Below are 22,449 nucleotides of genomic sequence, written 5' to 3'. Positions count from 1 at the left end.
AAGCATTGTGAGTATAGGGAGACAGGGCAGTGTGAGAGAGAAGAGAAGGGTAGTGTGGGGTCTGGTACCAGATGAGGAAAGAGGTGTAGGAAGAGGTCATTATATCTGTTAGGAATTGTGTTTGGTTCTAGTTATAGAGATATGAAATAGGAGTTATTCTATCTTAATTTATCTATCTTAATTTCAATAAGATTGAAATGGATCATTTCTCACCTAAAAGTTATCTATAGATAAAAAGTAGGCATCTTTATCCCAGGCTCCTTCCATCATTTCTCTGCCATTTTTGTGCTATTTTCCATCCTCAAAATGACCACTGTAGCACTATCACATCCGTATTCCAGGGAGAAGAAAGAGGAAGGCATAATGGTAAAAACAGCAAAATTTCCAGCTGACTCAGCCTTTTGTAAAGGACTTTTCCCTAGAAGCTCCACTTAATTCTGCATAAATCTCATTGACCATCCCTGTCTATAAGGAAAGCTGGAAAATGTAGTCTTTTCATCTGGGTACACATTGTCACTTCCAACAACATGGGGATTCAGTTAGCAAGAAAAAAGGGGCAAGTTTCAGATGCCTTTGACACACCCAAGAGTAGATGCTAGCTAGGCATTTGGATATACAGGCTTAGAGCTTGGAGAAAGGTCTGTGTTGGAGAATAAATTTGTGGATCCTCTAAGTAGAGATGGTAACTGAAGCTTGGGCATGAATGAGATCTCTGAGGGAAGGAGTAAGAGGACCTACTATAGAACCTTGAGGAACTCCGACATTTTATGAACAGTAGGGGGCTTAGCCTACCAAAGAGACAAAGAGAGGGATGGAAACAGAAACATAAGGCAGTGCCACCACTATTGTGGGGAGACCCCCTAACTGCAGGGAGAGAGAAGAAAGCTCCTTGCAGAGAGAAGGAATGTGGGATAGGGAGGAGAGATTAGGGAGAAATGATTTCACTGGTTCCCTCATAGCTGATATCCTGCCCTTCCTGCGATTGAGCTGTTGAGATTTCCAATAAACCCTCTCTTTTGTCTAAGTCATTTTGAGTCTGTCCCTTGATAGTTTATTAATATAGGCAAATTGAAGCCTACGGGGTGTGAAAAATAACTCCATCTACTGCATCATATGAAAAGAGGGAGGAGCTGCTGATTGTAAATGAGCCTCAGGTGTTTTCAGCAGCTTTGCTGGGCCCACTTTGGGGTGAGTCCTAAATGTGAGTTTTCAACGTCAGATCTTGCATCTCCCTAATGTGTGGCTCATAAAAGGCTCCATTAGTCTGAATGAATAAATATTTATGAGATGAGAACTACAGTGTTATGCTTATTCTACTAGTCTTGAAACCATTGGCTAGGTCAGAGTTGAGTTCATTATTCAGAGTTCATTATATCAGAGTTGAGTTATTCACTTGGTCAGATTTGGATTTGTTACTCACTTCTCTTCTTCTCCTCCACTCAGTTACTTTCTTAATGGCCCCAAGGCAGAAGCACCACATCATACATCATCTTCTAATTATTGTGACAAATAGACCTGGTGGCAACAGAGAATCAAACAACGATAAAAGCTCATTGCTAATGGTTGTGTTTCTGACCACAATATGTACCTAAGGGTAGAGACAGTCTATGTTCCAATAAAAAAAAGTGTAAATCATTATATAAATGACATTCCTGAATTTTCAAGGTGATGAATCAATTAAATATCTATATAATAATTCAATAGACAGAAGTTGTTAACCAAGCTCTCTATCCACATGCATGACAAGAGCAAAATCAGATCTGGCCAAATGAAAGAAGGAGTTTAAAGCAGCAGGGAAAGGGCAAATAAATCTATTGTCCTTTTTTTTTGGTGGGGGTTGGGGAATGGTTTGCGTAGAGAGGACTAATTGATAAACCATATCCAATTTCCACACAACTTTGAATTCCCTACATACTGGTATAAACAACGATATGTAACACACATCCTTTGAACTTTGGCAACTAACTAAACCAACAAGTTCACATTCACATTGGCCATCACTGAGCCAAACATGTTTCTCCAAAGTTCCTTCTACAATCCAATCTAATTATATACACAGAAACCATCGACTTTACCAGTGTTGGAAATAAACATGGAAAATAACTTTTCACCTCCATTTCACCATAGGAGGTCATAGAGATGGGCATTTTAACTCAAACCAGTCTCAGCAGCTAAAAATATTAATATTGGGGGGGATGGCTGAAAAAAAATTAAAAAATAAAATAAATAAAATAAAATAAAAAAATAAAAATATTAATATTACCTATCTCTGTCTGCTCTCTTAAGAAGAAACTAGGCAAATGGGATGAAACAGGAAAAGTGAGCATTTGATTCAGGAAGGGTGATGTACAGTACTTTTCAAACTGAAATATTTTTATTCTAGGAAGAATTAGTTATGAGCAAATGCTAGATTTCTCATTGGTTCAAGGTTTAATCTTACTATGGGTAATTGTCCATGAGAGCTTCTCTGGTCTTGAGAAGTCTTATCACCATGCACCATGCTTGGGTGAAATGTCCACATATTTCTCCTTTTTGAAGTCTTCGATTACAAAATATTGGCATTAAATCCTTTTTGACTTCCTTCTTAAGGGATATGAAGGTGTTGTTTGTTCTAGATTGGGTCACTGCATTAAACAAAACTCATCTACCTCTGAATAACCCAACTTACTCCTTGAGTCAACTTGAGTAATTTTCATTTATGTCATTAGTAATTGGAGGGGGGAATAACCTTCTAATATGCAACTTTCAAGAACCTAAGTCATTCCCTGATAGAAAATTAAGTTTAGTGATTCATACCAACTCTTCTCTGCCACAAAGATGCCTCTGATTATATGACTGGGTTGTCCCTACACACTACCTCCTTGTTCCCCTGGGGGGCACAGTTGGGCCTCTACCCCAGAATGTCTCCCTCCATCCCACTCTACCAGTTCGGGTGCTCAGAACTGGTTGTTGCTTCCCCTGTTTAAATAAAAATTCTCCTCAGAAGAGCAGTACACTGACCTTAATCTGATTTACAACGGGAGCATATGGGGGAAGGCAGGCTTTCTTTGGTTAATCTTTCCACTCAGACTTCCCACTAAATATAAAATCACTGCCTCAATCAACTCTTTTCTCCTGGCACCTCCAAACCTTTGCTTGGAACGAGCTTGGGAAATTATCTCAGATGCAGGATGGGAGACAGTATTATGTCAGTTAAGGGCACACTTACTAGCTGGGTGACCCTGGGCAAGTGAAGCTCTCAGTGCTCAGATCTCATATCGGCAAGATGGGGATAATAATGGCTCCCAATTTATGTACCTAAGGTATTAGCTACGACAATGATGATGATCTGTCTCTATTCTTGTCCTCTTCACTGATCCAGTGAAAATGAACTTTCAGTTCCCTAAAACTCTCTCCTCTCTGCCCCTTGACACGAGCCTTTTAGCATGCTCTTCTCTCTTGTTGGGACAACCCTTCCCTCCAACTTCACCTCTCCACCCCCACCTAACAGGTTTTGCCTTAGATATTCCTTTCTCCTGAAACTGTCTTTGACCAGCCACCACCAAGTCTGGGGTGAGTGTCTGAATAAATATTCCAACCACACCCACATTTCTGTTATCCAGAACCCATCACGTTGAATTTTAAAGTGCCAGGTTAGACTGTATTCCCTCAGGATAGACATTGTTGTCTGTCTTGTCCAAAGTCCTAGCACAAAGGTTTGATAAATATTTTTGTGTGTGTTTTTTTTAATACACACACACACACACACACACGCAGAGGTATCTCAGTTTTTGAACATCTCGGTTGACAAACATTTCGGTTTACAAACGCAGTAAATTTTATGGATCTATGGTATCATTAGATAGTAAAATTCATGCTAAATTTGCAGTTTTAGGGGTTGATTTTAAAGGTCTGGAATGGATTAATCCATTTTGCATTACTTTCTATGGGGAAACCATGCCTTGGTTTTCGAAAGTTGCATAACTCGAACAGTCTTCCAGAACAGATTTAATTTTTTTTTCAAATAAATTGTATTGGGGAATATTGGGAAACAATATGTTTCTCCAGGGCCCATCAGCTCCAAGTCATTGTCCTTCAACCTAATTGTGGAGGGAGCAGCTCAACTTGAAGTCCAGTCGCCGTGTTCAATCTTAGTTGTAGGGGGCGCAGCCCATCATCCCATGCGGGAATCGAACTGGCAACCCTGTTGTTCAGAGCTCACGCTCTAGCCAACTGGGCCATCTGGCCGTCCCTTGATAAATATCTGTTGAATGACAGGGAAACAAAATATGCCACTCTTCCAAAATGTGTCTCTGTGGCAAGAGGATTATTTTATTTTTAAGAAACAGAAGACTCAGGAAGAACCTTCAACTGTCCTCCTTACTGACTAAAATAATTTAGATAAAGGACCTGCTCCAGGAAGGGAGCTATCACCATAGACAACTATAGTATAAGATGAACTACATATGATGGGGAAAACTTGGCAGGGCCTAGAGATCAGTGTCCACTCTGTGTCCCATTGTCCCTGCATGCCCCAGCAAACATTTGTTTACCAAACATTTGCTTTTCCATCTTCATGTGAATTGCTTTCTTCCCCTTTGAAGTCTCAAACCACTATCCCCTCCTCCTTAGCTTAAGATGGCATATAAGCCTCAACTGCCCACCTTGCCCTTGGGCCCGTATTCTTAGGGAAGCCCCATATGTACATACATAATTAAATGTGGTTATTTTCTCCTGTTAATCTGTCTCACGTCAATTTAATTCTTATATCGATCATCGCAATCTAGAAGGATAGAGGAAAATTTTTTTCCTCCCCAATGAGTGGCCCCAATGTGGGGCAAATTTAACTGGCTGCATGCTGCTCACTCGGGCAGCTGTAACGGAGAGATCCTGGGACATCTGACAAACACTGGCAGGAAGTCAGGTTCTTACCATGTCAGTGTCCTGGATCTCTACCTGCAGAGTCTGTTGGAAGTGAGAGTGGTAATTCTTAGACCAGCCAGAAGAACTGAGAAGGGTAAAGGGAAATTTCTTCTGCCCTAAAAGAATTAAGGAATGAACCAATAGATAAATAGATGGATGAATGTTAGACAAAAGCTTACTAATACCAACTTGTGGAAATTCCTACAGTCCTGTCAGTGGAGAAGGTATGAAAATGGAATTACCCAGAGAAGGGATCCTTGCCTCAAATACAGATTTAGTGCTCAGATGTACTTGCCTTTTAAAGATTGATGGCATTTGATGACAACAGCTCAAAAATTAAGTTATTGTTTCATTTAACTTTATCTCTACATAAGTAATAGTAAAATACTATCAGGATAGCAATACCAAGAAGTTGCTATTAGGTATATACTTTTTTAATTTTAGCAGAGGACAAACAGGAAGGAAAAACAGGAATCGAATCCCCTAGCATGTAGTCATGTGTTTCTGTTTCTCAGAGCCTTAATTACAGTGAAGAGGTAAGTGACATTTAGATATGAAGCTAGTGACTTTGAATCTCAGTCTCTGGTGAAACAGGGTATTTCCATTTGGTAATCACTGCTCTAAAAACGGCAATTGTCTGTCGTCATTCTGCTGAACAGAACTCCAGCCCAAAGGAATTTCCCTGGGAGCCCTGCTTCAGCCATCCTCCTCGCCCCTAGGAAGTGTTTGTTTTTGCCCAGTTCTGAATGTGAGGTCACCCCAACACCCTTGCTCTTCAGGGGACTGTTCCAGGCACTGAGAAACAAAAGGGTAACAGGCGGACATGGTGCTTATCCAGGAGGGAGCAGAGGGGACTCAAGAACACAGCCAGGGAAGGGAGCAAGGCTTTGCTCTTGGAATGGGTGACTGGAGAGGTCTTACTTTAGGGGAGGCCAATGAGTACATGAGGGAGAAGACCAAACTGAGACCCTCTTTCTTTTAACCAGTTGACAGTGAAGCAAAGGAGGCAGGTGAACCAGGAGTGTGTTGGTGAAGCCAGGTGGACCACCTGCATTTGTAGGGGAAGAAGGCAGTAAGGAGAGGAGTGGAGCTAACTATATGAGAGGGAGGGAATAGTTAATGAAGTGCAATGGGAGACAGGAGGAAACCAAGCTCAAGATGAAGAAAACAGGGTTGAAAGAACTTTTCTTCCTCCAACACCTGGGGATCAAGACCAAGACAGATTTTCAGAGAAGAGAGAAGTATCGGGGATTCATACTGGAAATGGGCAATCCTGGGACCCAATGCCTGCTTTGTGACTTGGTTATTGATACTCGTTTTGTGGATGAAGCGTACATACTCCACCAGCCCACTGCCTGTGGCTGCTGCATAAGATAGCTATGATTATTCTGTTACTCATCTCAGGAAAGCAAGAGTCATGGACATCTGCAGAAGGGAAATAGGGAGAGAATGGTTTGGGGCCTTGAGGGAAGTGAGCCACCATGTGTATCTGTCCAGTGACAGATACACAATCAGAAGGTGACTAGAAGGAAAGCCAAGAAGTAGTGAAGGACAAGCTGAGGTCAGAGAGCAGGAATTTGGGGCAATCTATTGGTAACTCTGGGACTTGAACTACTGTTTCCCCTAAAGTAAGACCCAGGTAGACAATCAGCTCTAATGCTTCTTTTGGAGCAAAAATTAATGTAAGACCCGGTCTTATTTTACTATAAGATCGGCTCTTATATAATATAATATCCGGTCTTATATAACATAAGAACGAGTCTTATATTAATTTTTGCTCCAAAAGATGCATTAGAGCTGATTGTCCAGCTAGGTCTTAAATTCAGGGAAACACTGTACTAGGGCAAAGCAGGCTGGGAGTGGATCAACATTTTCAAAGTGTGGACATTTTCATCAACATTGCATTGATATTCCCGTTGTTGACGGAAGTGGCTGATTATTTTAGTTTTAGGGAAGCTGGTCTTTTGATCAGGATTTGTACAACAGAGTATCACTCTGTGCCTGGATTCTCCTGTAGTGTTTTAAGTGACCTGAAATAAAAAGAGTATCCAAGAACTGGGTTTCTCAGCATTATTAACACTTGGGGCCAGATAATTCTTTGATGAGGAAAAGGGTGGTGTTACCTGAGAGCGGGCCCTTCTTGGAGCCATCCGGGGGTCAAATCCCAGCGGTGTCTGGGATTGGCTCTCACACCAGGGGTCGAACCTGGTGGAGTCTTGGCTAGGTTCCCACACTGGGGGTCGAACCGGGCCTCCTGGAGGAAAACTGGGAAACCCAGCCACTACATTGCCAGACGGTAGGCCTTCCTTGATGCGGTGTCCAGGTTCTTGGCCACTCGAGCAACGAATTGAACGAGACACAGAAATAAAGCGGTGAAAGAGAAATTTATTAGAAGAGATAGTATACTCCCAAAGAATTAGGAATGGGCCAGAGCACAAAGAAAAGCAGCTTGAGAGGCTGTGGCTCAAAGGCTCAAAGGCCCTGACTGGCCAGGACTTGGGAGTTTTTATCATTTTTAATCTCTAGAATGGACTGTTCTTCTCCGGGTGTGGGACCACTTGATTGACATCTGTGATTGACAAGAGGCTATTACCTCATCTTTTTAGACTATGCATGTTCCTTCCCAGAATTCAGTCTGTTACAATGATATCAATAAACTTCCGGGCGTATGTATGATATTATAATGATGGTATGAGGCCCAAGTCAAATGAAGGTCGTTGTGGCCTTTACTGCGCAGGTGTGATTGGTCTAATCTAGTTGGGTATTTTGTACCCATTTGTTTCCTCATAATGGTAGATAATTACAATGAAAAGGAAGTTTTGGGCAGAGAGGGGAGGTCTTTTGGGCAGTAATGCAGAGACCCAATGTCTATCTCTAACTGCCTGCCTTGTTTTCCCCTTGAGAGACAAGATCCCCATAAAATCTCTATGGGAAGTTGAGGGGCAGAAGGTTTTTTCTTCTGTATCTGCTTCCTGCTGGGCAGGGGCTTAGAGCTGTCCCTACCTATTGGGGGGATTCACGGAACTCTCGCCCTATCTCGTCTTAGATGAGAGAAGAAGGGGTCTTGAGATCCTCCTGGAAGACCCCGTTGGCTTCTTTGGTTGGGACTGGTAATCTTGCTGGGATATCATCTGTATCCCCAAGGTCGCTGAATGAGGAAAAATAGATTTTAATTAAAAATTTAAAAGTGTTGGCTTAAAGAGCAGCTTCAATGATTACAATCAACAAGTATAAATTACAAATTTTAGGGTAATTATCTAAAGCAAGGGGTAGGAGACTTCTATAATTCAGGTTAAAAACAATCTATTGTTTATGATTAAGAAACTGATTTGTAAAATAACTAAGAAGCAGGGATGGTAGGAGCTAAGAAACTGGGGGAAAGGAAACTTAAGGAAAAGGAAACTTAAAATCCCTATAGGAAAAAAAACTTAAAAGTTTTTCAGTGCGGGGGGGCTACTCGCTTGGCCCATATCAGTGGGACTCTCCAGTACATTGTAGTATATTTAGCAACATCCCTGGCCTCTACTAACTAGATTCCAGTGGCTGCCCTCCCCACCCTAACCCACCTATGACAACCGAAAATGTCTGCAGACATTGCCAAATGTCTCTTGCGGGTGGGGGGAATTGCCTGTCATTGAGAATCACTATCCTAGGACAATAATAATCCTTGAAGTAAAACATCCTGGTACTTACACCTGGTACTAGGTGATCTAGTTCCCCTCCTAGTTCTCCAGGGACCTTCTTCCTCATTATCAAATCCTCTAGTTGTTGCATCCCCTTACCTGGCAAGGCAGAGCTAAATGATTGCAAAAAAAGGAAATCTGAAAAGCAAGAGCTACAGAAGGAGCGAGGAATTTCATCAGAAGTTCCAGTTTTATAGAACCTGAAACTTCTACATTTGGGAAGCCCATTTATGAACATTAATGCAAAATTGCTAGGGTCCCTCATGGGGTTTTGGAAGAGGCTGGAGCTAAGTGAAGTGCCCTGAATCTCAGACTTCATTAGTTTCACCATGAACCTGCTTCTGCACATTATACAAACCTGATTCTTTGCTCAATTTTTTTCTCTTCCCTGAACATTTTCCCCCCCAGAATACCATGTCAGATAACTCCATATATGACATCCAATGTGTTTTTCTCTTGTAAACAAATACTTAAGACACTGTCCCTTTAGCTTCTTTAGTTTCTTAAGTGATTGAAGATGAAACCATATTGCTTTCTCTCAAAGAAGTGTAAAGTTGATCTGAGAATATGTAAAAGAAGCCATCTAGATCTTAATTTCCTAGGCTGTATGGAAAATGAAATTGTTGTACTTATTAAAATAGCCTTTCTTCAAATTCTTGTGACTTACTAAAAATGACCATTACCATTTCCAGTTGGTTCCATTTTGGTTTTGGTCAGAGTTTCTTCTGAACTGAGTTTCACTCACAACTTTGGTGACATTTATCCTCCACTTCCTTTTTTTTTCTGATGCCCTCTGGGACTGAGGCTAAGGGATGTGCTACCCTTGTTGGCACAAGTTTCTCTCTTTGGCTAGAACTGGCTGAGACCCCCGATAATGTCAATAAGTCACCTTTTCCTTTTCAAAGCACTCTCATATTTACTCTCATTAATGTTACGTGTAAGAATCTCTTACGAGGGCAACACAGACCAAGCTTACTTGGGAATCCAACAATAAATAAGGCCTTCTCCTCACTCCAAAGAGGCTTACTCCCTAGTAGGAAGGACACACATAAATCTGTATAAATAATGATAATAATAATAATAATTGGAGTATATGCTATGTTCCTATACTGTTCAAGCACTTTACAAACGTTAATTCACAAAATATTGGGCAATTCCTGATATATGTTATAATGACAAATAGCAAATCATGTGATCTGAGGCCACATTAATTACAGCTGTGGTGGAGAGCTGCCAAGAACGCTTCATGGCGCAGGAGAGATTTGCATCAAGCCTTTGAAATCAATATGCTTTCTACAGGCAGAGATGGTCCGAGGCATCAGATGCTTATTTCTTATTAACCCCTTATCTTCTCACGCAACACTTAAGGCTGCTTACAATAAAAAACACAGCCTCCAGATAATTGGTAGCCACAAAGTTCACCTTGAGGAGGAGAAGGGATTGCTATATGAGAGAATCTAGACTAGTTCTTAGAATTGAGGTAAAATCTAAGCGTCCTGGCAATTTAGGTATAATGAGTTTCGTAACTTCAACTTCTCTTTAAAACAGACACACATTCTAAACTCTAAGAAAAGTGCATCTTTAACCGAGGGGGTGGTGAACAGCAGTAGAAATTGTTTTCCAGATACAGAAAGGTCTTTCATGCACCCGTTTCTTATGCTTAAATTACTGCCTTGTGATGGCATTTCTGTGGGGAGCTGAGAAGCTGCGGACTAAGAAGGCACCTTTGTGGTGTTCTAAATCAAAAGGGGTCCATGGGAGAGAGTCTAGAGCAGTGTTTTCCAAACTTTCCTGTGCATCCCAATGACCTGGGAATTCTCATTCATTTGGCCCGGGTTGAGGCCTGAGGGTCTGCATTTCTAACAATCCTGAAGCAAGGGCTTCAGCAGCAGTTCTCAAAAGTGAGCAGGCATGAGAAGCACACACGGATGCCTGATACAGAAGTTCTGATACAGAAGTTCTGGGCTGGGGCCCAACAGTTTGCATTTCTTTCTTTTTAAAACTACTTTATGGAGGTATGACTGACATAAAAAAATAGTTGTAGATATTTAATATATACAGCTTGATGAGTTTGAAGATAAGTATCTGTGGACCCATCACCACAATCTATGTCATAAACATACCCACCACCTCCAAAAGTTTCCTCCTGCCCTCTTTATTATAATTTTTTTTTTTTTTGTAAGAGGAGTTTGCATTTCTAACAAGTTCCCAGGTGATACTCACACCACTGACACACCCACCCCCCACTACATTTTAAGAACCACTAGCTAAGAACATTTCTCATAAGAGTGAGTGGACCCTCCTGGACTTTGCAGGAAAGTAGGGAGGAGGGGTTAGAGAATTCAAATGAAACCACCAAGATGGGTCTTCCAAGCAGGTGTATTTGTGAGCTTAAACGAAAAGGGATCCAAAGGCTTTAGATAATGAAGATAAGGACAGCTACTAGTTTTGTTGATATGGTAGTTTCTCTGTGCACCGAATACACTGTCTCCCTCAGCATCCGGCATGGGCAGCAGACTTGGTATTTGATGTTTAGCAGAGGAGCTGGCCCTCGGGCTTTGTTCGTGCCAGGAGGTAGTGTCCCATCTTCTGTGCATTGCTGTGGTCTGCGGAGGTACCTGCATGCAAGGCCACGCCGGCCCTCAGGAAACACCTTTAGATCTGGACAAGTGAGGAGAGGCCTGAGTTCTGCTTCACAGGGCTTGCAGGAAACAACCAAAAGAATTTGGGGGCAGGTGTTAACAATTGTCGGTCTCAACCACAAAAGTACCTGAATATAGAACAGAGTTTATCAACGCTGGCACACATCAGAAGCACCTGGATGCCCGGGACCCATCTGGAGAGGGACGTTTTTAAAAGTTCCCCAGCCAGGGTTGAGAACTACTGGTATAGGTTAGATGGGAGGTGGAGTGGGGCAAAAACCAAAGTTATCAAACAAAACACCTATTCCCAGAATGGATCTCCTGTGGGTTTGCCAAACTGGCCAAACTGGTTTCTGTACTATTCTTTAGAGCAGTGGTTCTCCAATTTCAGGACATCAAAATCACCTGGAGGGTTTGTAAAAACAGACTGCTGGCCCCACCCGTTTCTAATTTAGCAAGTCTGGGGTGGGCCTGAGAATTTGCATTTTTAACTAGGTCCCCTGTGACGATGATTCTACTAGTTCCAGGACTTCAGTTGTTTCACTACTAAGACCTTAACTACATATCGAGAAGGATGCCTGTATTTCATATTTTCTACTTTGTCTCAGCCGTTTTTTGTTGTTGTTGTTGTTGTTGTTCTTTTTACTGGAGAAAAAAAAATTCAAACAAAAATGGAAGCATTGAAATCACCCTTAATCTGTAAAGAGAAACCACTATAAGCAGCAGCTTTTCATGTACACAGTCGATATGTATGTATACAGATTTTTTCAGAAATTATGACGGTCATATGAAGAACATTTCGCATCTAGAAAAATATTTATGCATTCTATGTATCAATGTCCCTTATATCAAAATATACACTAAATTTTGTTTTGAGTTTAGAGCTACAATAGTTTATTTCTTTTGATAATACCTTGAATCTTTTTAATAAAAATAGGTTTAGAAAAGTACTGAAATAAAAGTTAAAGACGTGATAGCCTGGTTAAAATGCTATTTACGTTGAATTCTAGAGGTATTTTGGTAAAGCCTCTGAAGCAACGTTATAAGGGTAGGATTTCTATCAACCTACAAAGCTTGAACCATAAATGTTTTCTGTTTACAAACTCAGAGTAATGATCAAGAGATACTCAAGGTTTGTGTTGTTTATAACCCTTTTCTCAATTGAGTCAAGTGGAGAAAAGCAAAGATTAAGAGTGGAGTGCACTTAGAATTTGCTCGTCCCTCACATGTGGGACAAGAGTTAGATAACCTCCTGGCAGGTGATGACACAGCCATTGAATGTGGTTGTATCGCTTCTGGGATAAAATATTATATATCAAAAAGACAGAAAAGAATTAAAATAACAACTTAGGACACCATAGTAAAATGGAAAAATACAAATGAACAGGCAAAATCTCTACAATGGGACAAATAAAAATCATGAAAAGCTGCAGCAACTGCTAAGAATAGTGAACTTGAAATTAAATTCAGGAATCACTTCTTAAGGGTGAGTGGCCACAGGCAGTCCCTGAAGGCTGATGTTCTCTTGGTGGGTCTAACGTCACTGCCTCGGGCAAGGAGCCCAAACCTCACCCTCAAAGGTGAGTCCTCCTAGGCCCTTCTTGCTGTCGGCCACCTGCACACAGGATCCTCCAGCTGTCTTTCCCCCGACAGTCCCGTCCTCCCCACCACTCAGGCACACCGGTCAGCACCCAGACATACAGCCACAGGTCTTCACTCTGGCAGGGACCGTACTAACAAAGGTGGAGAGTGGTGTCCTCCTCCCTGATGCACTCCTGAAAATGCCCCTGCCAGGCTCCCCCCCCTCACTCACTGGGAATCTGATGTAATTGGTCTGAGATGGGAACTGGCAGCAGTTTGGGTTTTGAAGTGAAGTAAAATAGACAAAAAAGTGCACAGGTCATAAGGGTGCAGCTCAGTAAAGTATCCAAATTGTGTGTATTTTTTATTTGTATAACCATCATTGCAGTAAACGCACGCACACAGGGTACACACACATGAACAGTACCAGCAACCCAGAAGCCTTCTTGCTCTCCCTGTATCTACCCATTCCCTTCTCCCCAAAGGTAACTCCCGTCTGGGCTTCTAACACCATAGAGATTTAAGATTTTCATGATTTCCTGATTTCTCATGTTTCGAGGAAAACCTTTTATGTCGGGTTCCTTTTGTTGAACATTATATTTGTGAGATTCATCCATGTGATTGGAGCCATAGTTTGCAAACTTTCAATACTGTTCAGTACCCCATTATATGGGTACACCACAATTCATTAATCTATTCTCCTGTTGATGGGCATTTGAGTTGTTTATGGTTTGAACCATTGCAAATAATACTGCCACAAACATTCTTGTATACGCCTTGGTGCACGTGTGCACACATTTCTCTTGAGTATAAACCTAGGAGTGGTATTGCTGGATCACAGGGAGGTGTTGATTCAACTTCAACAGATGCTACCAAACTGCTTTCCAAAGTGGTCGCACCAATTTACACTCCCGTTAGCAACAGTGGTGAATTTTAGTTGCTGGACATGCTAGCAGGAGAGCAGTATTTGAAAAGCGCCCTTTTGGGCATCAGGTTGAGAACGACTGGTGCTATCACATTGATACAGGCCAATGAGTATTCCCCCCTTTCACTAAAAACTTTAAGTTTTCTTTCCTATAGAGATTTTAAGTTTCGTTTTCCTTAAAATTTCCTTTTTCCCAATTTTTTAGCTCCTATCCCCGTTTCTTAATTATTTTATAAATCAGTTTCTTAATCATAATTACCCTAAAACTTGTGATTTAGACTTGTTGATTGTAATCATTGAAGCCTAATGTTCTTTCCAACCTGTTATGGGCCCAGCGCCTGGACAATTAATACCACCTGAATGACCGGATGAATGGCCAGGGGCTCCATAAGAGCTAATGGATTTTCCATCACGTAGCCACCCAGCATCAATAGCTTTGAGCTCTGCTCTTTAAGACAACACTTTTAAATTTACTGATTAAAATTTATTTTTCTTCATTCAGGGGCCTTGGCAATACAGATGATACCCCAGCAAGATTACCAGTCCCAACCAAAGAAGCCAACGGGGTCTTCCAGGAGGATCTCAAGACCCCTTCCTCTCATCTAAGATCAGATAGGGCGAAAGTTCCGTGAATCCCCCCAATAGGTAGGGACAGCTCTAAGCCCCTGCCCAGCAGGAAGCAGATACAGAAGAAAAGACCTCCTGTCCCTCAACTTCCCATAGAGATTTTATGGGGATCTTGTCTCTCAAGGGGAAAACAAGGCAGGCAGTTAGAGATAGACATTGGGTCTCTGCATTACTGCCCAAAAGACCTCCCCTCTCTGCCCAAAACTTCCTTTTCATTGTAATTATCTACCCCTATGAGGAAACAAATGAGTACAAAATAACCAACTAGATTAGATCAGTCACTCACACTTGTGCAGTAAAGTCCACAATGACCTTCATTTCATCTGGGCCTCATTATATCATTATTATAATATCATACATACGCCCGGAAGTTCATTAATATCATTATAACAGACTGAATTCTGGGAAGGAACGTGCGCAGTCTAAAAAGATGAGGTAATAACCTCTTGTCAATCACAGGTGTCAACTAAGTGGTCCCACGCCCAGAAAGGAACAGCCCATTCTAGAGAAAAAAAGGGGATTAAAAACTCCAAGTCCTTGCCAGTCAGGGCCTTTTGAGCCCCTTCTTTGGCTCGGCCTGCTCCAAAGTCTTTGGAGTGTACTTTTTCTCCTAATAATGACGCCCTGGCCCGTGCCCTTGGCCCTTTGGGCCTTTGAGTAGCAGCCCGCTCCTAACCCTTTGGAGTGCACTTTCTCTTCTAATAATGGCCCTTGAGCCACTGCCTTCTGCTTGGGCCTGCTTCTACCTCTTTAAAGTGTACTTTTTCTTCTAATAAACTGCTCTTTCACCACTTTATTTTTGTGTCTCGTTCAAGTCTTTGCTTGAGGGGCCAAGAACCTGGACACCGCGCCCAGGGGGGCCCACCCTCCGGCAACTGAGCGGCTAGGATTTCCAGGTTTGCACGAGGCCCAGGTTTGACTCCGGGTCTGGGAATCGAGCCTGGACACCGCTGGGGTTGACCCCCGGTGTGGAAACCAAGCCTGGCCGTCGCTCCGAGAAGGGCTCGCTCTCCAGTAACAGTATGTTTTACACTTTGGAAATGGCATATGATCTCACATATGGCTGGAATACCAGTGGCCTGGGGGATACAGTGTGATATTTTCATAACCCCACAAGAAACAGACAGGACAGATATTTTTATTCCCATTTTGCTAATGAGGACACTAAGACTCAAATTTCATTGACTTACCAGAAGTAACAGAGCCATACAGTGACAGTCGGACTAAACCCCAGGACTTGATTTCCATCCCATGTCTGTCCCAACATACAACACAACATTATTCATCAGACGTACAATGTATAGAGATTTGGGGCAACCAGATGCCAAGGCCACTTTATTGCTCCTGTCCCAAGGTATAAGAAAGAAAAGACAGCAGAAAGAAAAGACTCTGGCTTTGCCCATGACCGAAGTCTCTGGTCATGGTTGTGAGAAGCACTCTTCCTTCAGGCAGGGGTGGAAGAATTGCCGGTGCCTCCTAGAGGAATATTGGCCTGAGCTTCCTTCAGACAGAAGGCTCTGACTCAGCTTTTCTCTATCCTTGCTGGGTGATCTTGGACCAAGGACTCAATCTGTCTGAGTCTCAATTTCCTCATTGGTAAAATAGGAACAATACAGGTTTCCCCCACTATTCGAAAGTAGAGCCTTCCTATTAACCGTTTCCTAAGCCAAAAGGGTGTAAAAGGAAGAAACAATTACCATTAATTTACATGGAAACATTTTTGAGCACTTCCAGACCCCAAATTCAACGCACGCCCAATGTCTTTATTTAGTTCAGCACAATCAAAACGCTTAATTACATCCAGTTTTACACTAAGTGTAACACCCTTACGAGCTCTCTTCAACTTTCCTGTCACCTTAGGACACATCTTGCTAATGATGCACAAAATAAATCAAGATAAAGCACAGATGCTCACAGACGCAGGTTAAAGATGTAGCAGCTTGATGCTGAGATGCTGCGTGTGGTTCTCGGGGAAGGAACTTGGCAGTGCCAGTCTTGCTCTCGGGGTGAGCCTTTTTTCGTAAAAGTGAAAATCCTCTTTGGATTTCTTTTGGCTAGTGAAAACCAGTACAGTACTACTGTAGACCTTTCGTAAAAGCGAAATGGCAGAACACGAACTTTAGAAAAGCAGAGGATATTTATAAGATAGATCTCCATATGTATTAAAGAGTGAACAGCGTATATTAAAAACCTAACATATATAAGCATTCAATCCAATGTAGATATTCTTAATATTATGAGATAGAGCCCATTAGCCTTAAATCTTCAGTTTTTCCCTCTCTGCTGAATCTTTTCCATCAATATACAAATGTGGTTATTTCTCCTATCTTTAAAAAAACTCCCTCAACCCTACTTCTACCTCTAGCTTGAGCCCCATTTTTCTCTTCCATTTGAAATTAATGGCCTTCAAAGCATTGTTTGTACTCACTGACTGCAATTCTTCTTCATTTTTTCTTGAACCTTTCCAACAAGACTTTCATCCCCACCACTCCACTGACACAACTCTTTTCAAAGTCACCAATGACTTTGGTTTTGGAGGATTCTCAGTCTCACTTCACTTGCTCTATCAGCAGCAAGGAGCAGGGTTAATGCCTCCCTCCTCCCTGATGTTTCCTCACTTGCCTTCCAGGACAGGCACCACACTCCTATTCTCCTCCCGTCTCATTGGCTGGCCCTTCTGTCTGTTGGCTTGTTTTCCCTACTCCCCCCAGTTATAAACACAAGACTGCTCCAGGACTCATGTCTTGGAGGTCTCTTTTCCATGTACTGTAATTTCCTCAAAAATCTCAGCATCTCTTGGCTTTAAATGTCACCTATTCATTGATAACTCCCAAAAGTTTATCTTCAGCCCCACCCCTGCCCTGAATTCCAAATTCATAGATCTGATTGCCTGCCTGGCCTCTCCACTTGGATGTCCAATAGGAATCTAGAACGTAAACTGCCACAACTGAATTCCTGATCTTCTCCCCAACCTGCCCCCCTGAACGCTTCCCTTTCAGTTCATAGCAACTCCCTTTTTCTAGTTGCTCAAGTCAAAAACCTTGATGTTGTATGTGACAGCTTTCTTTCTCACACCCCACAACGAATCCATTAGCAAATCTTTTCGACTCTCCAGAATCTCACCATCTCTACTACTACTGCCCTAGTCTAAGATATCTTCTTCTTTTCCTTGGATTATTTCAGTAGCCTCCTAACTGGTTCCACCCTTGTCCTTTAGAGCTTATTTTCAATACAGCAAATCAGATCATGTCACTCCCTGGCTTAAAGCATACAGTGACTTCCCATCTTGTTCAGAGTCAACCAAAGTGCTTCGAAAGGCCCTCCGCGATTCCCCCACCCATGCACCCACAGCTCTGTGACCTCATCTTCTACCCTTTCCCGTGCCAATCCTGTTCTTGATTCACACTGGCCTACTTGTTGATCCCTAAACTTGCCTGGCATGGTTCTGCCTCCTGCCTTTGCACTTGCTCTTGTCCATGCCAAGAATGCTTTTACCTCAGACACCCTCTTGTCCATGCCAAGGATGCTTTTACCTCAGACACCCTGTGCCTCTTCCCCACCTCCTTCAGGTCTTTAAATGTCACCTTCTCAGTGAGGGCTTCCCTGACCATCTACTTTATATTTTTTCTCCCTAGCACTTTTCACCACCAAACACAACACATACACACACACACACACACACACACACACACACACACACACACACACACTACTATTGTTATTTCTCTTGTTTATTGCTTGTTTTCTCCAGTAGAATATATAGCGCACAAGGGCAGAGTTTTTGTCATTTCAGTTCACTCTAATTTCCCAGTACCTGGAATGGTGCTTCCTTATAATACAAGCTCAGTACATATTGGTTTAATGAATGAATTAGTCCCTACTCACAAATGAAAAAAACAAACAGCATTGGTAAAAAAGATCCTGGGTGCGGGGCAGCCAGATGGCTCAGCTAGTTAGAGCGTGAGTTCTCAACAACAAGGCTGCGCCCCCTGCAACTAAAGATTGAAAACAGCGACTGGACTTGGAGCTGAGCTGCGCCCTCCACAACTAGACTGAAGGACAACAACTAGGAACTGATGGGCCCTGGGAGAAACACACTGTTCCCCAATATTCTCTAATAACATTTAAGAAAGAAAGAAGAGAGAGAGAGAGAGAGAGAGAGAGAGAGAGAGAGAGAGAGAGAGAGAGAAAGAAAGAAAAAAAAATCCTGGGGGAAATCCCCACATGTTCTTTGGCATGAGAGAAATACAACTTATTTGAAGGGTGAAATGTTTGGGCTTTCTCTTTTATTTCGAAAGGTTCTATTTAACAAATGCCTGCCCCAGTAATCCCCTTGTAATCTTTAATATGGCTTGATGAGAACGAGAACACAAAAAAGAATGCAGAGTGGGAGCCTGGGGAGTGGTGAGAAAAGGGGGAGGAGAGGAAAAGAAATGAAGGGTACAGGGCTTCATGAAATGCACGACCCACAGGAACTGGACTTGCCTTGGGTCTTTTCTGCCTCAACTAGGTCCTGAAGCAGGTTTCCCACCTGCATTTCTGCTCTCTGGCCCCTCCCAAGTTCATCACTCCTCCTAACCAAAGAATCCTTCTGGCTGGTTGCATTACTAATGAAGCTTCTTTTAGGTTGTATCACAGCCTCCCATTTAAAATTTCCAACATACAATTGTGTGTGTTAAGAAAGAATACAGAACTATTTAGAGCCAGTATAAACTTCTCCCATTAGAGGTGAGAGAGGATAGAAGGGATGCTGACCGCCCAATGCCTGACAGGGAGGGGTCCATTTGCTTCCCTTAATTGCACACCTCAGTGCAACTGAGAAGGGCCAACCACAGTTCTCCAGCAGTAGCAGCAGGCAAAGGCAGATGAGGCGAACCACTCACCTGGCATGATTTAAGGGGCACCCAACACTGTGGCACTACTCACGGGCCACAGCATCTGCCCTGCTCTGATTAGAACAGCTCTTCCTGGGGTTAAGGTGCTGTGTCTCCAAGGTTGCCTATCAAAGCCCAGATGTCTTGTGGAAGGCAATGGCCAATCCAAGACAGTCACACTTGCCAGGGCAAGAGTACAAATGGAAGCCTACAAAATACATGTTTAAATGTTTAAAAGGTATAAATCAAGCCGACAAACTGATAAAGTTGTTCTATTCTCCTATGCTGAAAACAACCTGGAAGGCTGGATTCAAATTTAGAATTCTCAGACTCTGGGCTTCTCTACCAGATGCGGTGCCATTGAGGGTCAGCCCCTGGCTCCCAGCCCATGTCCAGCCTCTGTTCCCCTCCCACCACACCCTATGGGCCTCTGCACATGCATGTGTCACCCCAATCTGCATTTCCAATCTCTGTTCACCTCCCCAAACAGCTACCCTTTGGCCACCTTTGGCTTTGGGTACACACACTAGGACCCATCGTGGGAATAGGCCTGAAGATCAGCTGGGGCTCTTTGGGGTCCCGGGTTCCCAGAATGTGAAGGAGAGCTGGGGCTCTGGGATGGGACAAGAGGACACATCCCCTTGGCCTTAAAGACTCCTCACTCCACAAAGAGAGGCATGGCAGGTGCAGCCTTCTAATGTGCAGGTCTAAGGGCAGTGCTCCCCAGTTCTAGGGAGTGAAGCAGAGGATAGAAAAGTACTGAGAGAGGGAGAAAGGAGGAATATGCGGGCAGCATGAGATGCTGCCTGGGCAGAGCGGCTCAGTGAAGAGTCCCTGGGTAGCCAGGGGGCCAGCCCAAGGACCCGGGTGGGAGGGTGGGTAGGGGGAGGACAGTCAGGAAAGAAGACATGCAAAAGCAGGTGAGTGGAAAGTGAAAAGGCCCCCAAAACAAACCTACTTTATAATTAACCTTGGGTTTATTTCTGTAAGTATGATGTACTTTTTATTGAACTATTAATGTTACTCCCAGTTCATGGCACATTATCATTATTATTGTATCATTGGGTGGTAAAATAAATACATATTCATGTATTTATTTCCTTTCCTTCCCATTCCTCCTCCCCAATCCCCACTGGCAACCATTCTAATACATTAAAGAGTATTTTGTATGTGGTTCCTCTCTCTTCGTTTCTGGGTGTAATAGCCCCGTATCTCCACCAAGCCGGAATCAGGCAATCATTCTTCTGCATCGCCCTGTTCTGTGTCTTTGAAGTGACCATGTGTCCCCGATATCCAGTATAAGACCTAGTTATCTCCCTCCTAAGCCCCAGAAGAGGAACAGAAACACATTAAAACTGGCACAAGACTCTGTACCCCTAGAAAGGACTTTTGTAAAGATCACTTTACCTTGGACCCCGTACAAAGGCAAAGCTAAAATCTCATTAGAACAGTTATTTTCATCTAGAAGTTAAGTCCTTGTTATCTTATTTCGAAACTTATGACATCTCAGTGTAATATTTTGTCTCCTACAGAAGAGTTTGGCATAAATGTTATATGCTAGATAGAATAATGTTTCCATACTAATTTATTCTCAGGAAACAGTCTGTTTTAAGTTTCTGGCTACCACATGTATAGTAATTTTGATTACCATACTTTCTCTTGCATATTTCAGTTATCTCCTCTATCTAATCATTTCCTAATAAATCTTTATATTGTCATTTCACTTACCTTTGAACACCAAAAATGGGTAGATTTTCATTAACTTAAAATTTTTGATTAATCGATTCCTAATTTTAGCATCCAAAGTTTAGACTTTTAAAATCTGTTTGAAAGGATTGGTGCATGTGTGTGCGTGTGTCTGTGAGTTTTTTTTAAAAAAATATGTATCTAAATTGTCCAGAGCCCAATTTAAACTTTTAGCATCAATCCTAATACTTTTCCGTCAATAGCAGATTTAATTCTTAATATAAACTAAGTGTAACTCTGTAGTAATGTTTTTATTTATGGAATTGATTCATATTACAGGAAAACACAGTAAGAAGAAAAACAAATATTGAGAGTCCTATGAGATCCTTAGAAAAATTGCCAAACACTGTCTTCCAAGTCCACTTATTTTGGTTTTCCAGATACAAAGGCATATGATAAATGGTTTAGAAAACTGAAAGAAAGAGTGTGGTACTGGCAGGGGGAAGTTTATCATTAATGGTGGTAATAGTTCTATGGTATCAGAGTTGGAAATTATTTCATTAAAAAAGTAAGATACTGTAAATTAAGGGTTAAGTCCATGGTTATAAAAACTGTATGAAGACCAGCTCTCAGAGAATTTGAGCTCTGAGACTAGTGATGGACAGTAAGGAGAGACCAACTGGTCCAGGGAGACACTTTCCTATCCTGAGAATCAGAGGCTGGTCTGTTACCTTTGTAGGTCCCCTCACCATTACAGCATGGGTCTCTAGGGAACTCGGGTTGTCACTAGGGGAGGGTTAGGACCATCCTGGTGATCTTACTGTATCAGGATTTAAGTACATGGTCAATTGGTGCTAAAATAATTTTTGACAGGGACTGTCAGAAATACAGGCAAACTCAGTGAGGAAGAGCTTTTGTTGTTTCTTTTTTAAAAAATTAAATTTAATGGGGTGACAATGGTTAATAAAATTACATAGGTTTCAAGTGTACAATTCTGTAATACATCATCTATATCTCACATTGTGTGCTCACCACCCAGAGTCAGTTCTCCTTCCATCGCCATATATTTGACCCCCTTTACTCTCTTATACCATCCCCCCTACCCCTCCCCTTCTGGTAACCACTAAACTGTTGTGTCTATGAATTTTTGTTTCTTTATTTGTTTGTCTTGTTCCTTTGTTGCTTTCAGTTTTATATCCCATATGAGTGAAGTCATATAGTTCTCGACTTTTTCTATCTGACTTATTTCGCTTAGCATAATAATCTCAAGATCCATCCATGTTGTTGCAAATGGCAGTATTTCACCTTTTCTTATGGCTGAGTAGTATTCCATTGTGTATACTTGTATATATCTTCTTTATCCAATCATTTATCAAAGGACAGTTTGGTTGTTTCCACGTCTTGGCCACTGTAAATAAAGCTGCAACATTGGAGTACATGTATCTTTACAGATTAATGTTTTCAGATTTTGGGGGTATATACCCAGGAAAGGGATTGCTGGGTCATATGATAATTCTATTCTTAATGTT

This window comes from Rhinolophus ferrumequinum, chromosome 13 (assembly GCF_004115265.2).
Source record: "Rhinolophus ferrumequinum isolate MPI-CBG mRhiFer1 chromosome 13, mRhiFer1_v1.p, whole genome shotgun sequence".
NCBI classification, from domain to species: Eukaryota; Metazoa; Chordata; class Mammalia; order Chiroptera; family Rhinolophidae; genus Rhinolophus; species Rhinolophus ferrumequinum.
The sequence above is the reverse complement of the archived record's forward strand: the minus strand, read 5'-3'. Positions refer to the sequence as shown.